The sequence below is a fragment of the Podarcis raffonei genome, chromosome W (genome assembly GCF_027172205.1).
Source record: "Podarcis raffonei isolate rPodRaf1 chromosome W, rPodRaf1.pri, whole genome shotgun sequence".
Lineage (NCBI taxonomy): Eukaryota > Metazoa > Chordata > Lepidosauria > Squamata > Lacertidae > Podarcis > Podarcis raffonei.
The window spans coordinates 19,756,153-19,758,661 of NC_070620.1; positions in this window are offsets into that span (position 1 = coordinate 19,756,153).

Sequence of the window (2,509 nt, forward strand, 5' to 3'; positions counted from 1 at the left end):
CCATGGCGATCAGCAAATGGTAGTGGGGGCAGGATCGTGAAATCTGGAAGCCCCTAGTCATGAACCAGCAAATGGGCGGTGGATACAGATTCAGTCATTCTGACTCAAGGAAAGAGGCAGTTGAGCAGGTTAGCAGCTGTATCCATGACTGAGCAGCCCTTTTTAGGATCCACTCTGCTCACCCCAAAAACGGGGAGGGGCTAGAAAAGGTGCCCTAAACATAGTCTGCCTCCCCTTTTCCCTGACTGGATTACCACACCCAGTGGGGTCACCACCTAGTGGTCGTAAAAGACAATTGAACTTTGGAACATGGAATATATGGACTTTGTCAGATAACACAGACAGTGAGCATCCTGAACGCAGAACTGCCATCATTGCAAGAGAGCTGCAACGTTTTAACATCAATATTGCAGCGCTTTAAGAGATTCAAAGAGAAGGCAAGGGACAAGTGAAGGAAGAAAAAGGAGGCTACACTTTCTTCTGGAAAGGTCTATCTGAACAAGAACATTGAATACATGGGGTAGGCTTCGTTATCAAAAACGATCTTGTGAAGCTCCTGTCAGAAGTCCCTACCGGCATTAATGAGTGACTCTCAACCTTTCAAATAAAGCTCACCAAAAACCAACAGGCTACTATTATAAGTGCTTATGCACCAACACTGGATGCAGATGAAGACAATAAAGAAATTTTTTACTTTCAGCTGGATACCATCCTATCAGAGACGCCGAAGGAAGATAAAATTATCCTGCTGGGTGATTTTAATGCAAGAGTTGGGCAAGATTTCGATCTGTGGCCTGGGACTATTGGGAAAGAAGGAATTGGCAACAGCAACCACAAAGGAATCTTACTTTTGACGATATGTGCAGTGCACAACCTTGTTATTACCAACACACTCTTTTGACAGAAAAATAAATTTAAAACTTCATGGAGGCATCCTTGGTCAAACCATTGGCACCTCTAAGACTATGTTATTGTCCGTGCTAAAGATCGATGTGATGTGCTCCTTACCAGAGCTATGATGAGAGCCGACGACTGCTGGACAAATCACCGACTAATACACTCCACGATGGCTATCAAGATTATACCTCAACGCAGGCTTCAAGGAAGGAAACCAAGGCGCAAAATAAACACTCAAGCCCTTCAAGATCCCATTAAGCGGGATTGCTTCCAAATGACTCTTAAGGACCATCTGCTTTCAGAATTCCCTGATAACATCGAGGAACACTGGACCAAGCTAAAAACATCCATTATTGCAGACTGTGAACAAACTATTGGATACCAAACCAAGAAACACCAGGACTGGTTTGATGAGAATGACAGTGAGATTGAACGCATGACTGACAAGAAAAGGAAGGCCTTTCAGATCTGGCAAAGAGATAGAAACTGTGCCACAAAGAAAAAAAACTATGCCAACGCTAAGGCTGAGGTTCAAAGAAGAACCAGAGAACTAAAAAACACCTGGTGGATAAAAAAAGCTCAAGAGATCCAGCAATTAGCCGACACTCATGATTCACAGAGTTTCTTTAAAGCCACAAAGACCGTCTATGGGGCAATAAATCATGGCATATGCCCCCTACGCTTAGCAGACAGTATCACACTTCTAAAAGATAAGGAAGCTATTGCACTGTGCTGGAAAGAACATTAACAACATCTCCTTAACCGCAACTCTTCCGTAGCTGCTGAGGTCCTCTCACAAATTCCACAAAAACAAGTTAGAGATGAGCTTGCAGTATCTCCAAATATGGGAGAGTTGTGTACAGCTATTAACCAAATGAAAAACAACAAAGCCAGTGGACCTGATGGGATACCTGCCGAAAACTTCGAAGTGGGCGGAATTGAACTTACACAACAAAAACAGCTCATCGAAAAAATCTGGGAAAGAGAAGAGATCCCAGCAGACTTTAGGGATGCCAAAAATTATCAATCTCTTTAAAAAAGGTGACAGAACTGATTGCAGAAACTATCGAGGCATCTCTCTATTAGCTGCAGCCGGAAAAATTCTTGCAAGGATCTTAGCAAACCGTGTCTCAACAATATCCGAGGTGACCCTTCCTGAATCCCAAAATGGTTTTCAGCCTTCTAGGGGGACAATGGATATGATTTTCACTGCTCAACAGCTTCAAGAAAAATGCAGAGAGCAAAACCAACCCCTGTATATGGCGTTTATTGACCTGACTAAGGCTTTTGACACTGTAAATCGTAATGTCCTGTGGACTGTCCTTCTGAAAATTGGCTGCCCAGATAAATTTGTAAACATCATTCAGCTCCTCCATGATAACATGACAGCAACAGTCACAGATAACAATGGCGCTCAGAGTAAACCATTCACAGTGGGATCAGGTGTTAAACAGGGTTGTGTTATTGCCCCAACTCTATTCATTATTTTCATTGCCATGATCCTACACTTTTTCGAAGGGAAACTCCCCACCAGAGTAGAAATCATATATCAAACAGATGGAAAGCTCTTCAATCTGAGCAGGCTGAAAGCAAAGAGTAAGGTTACCGTAAC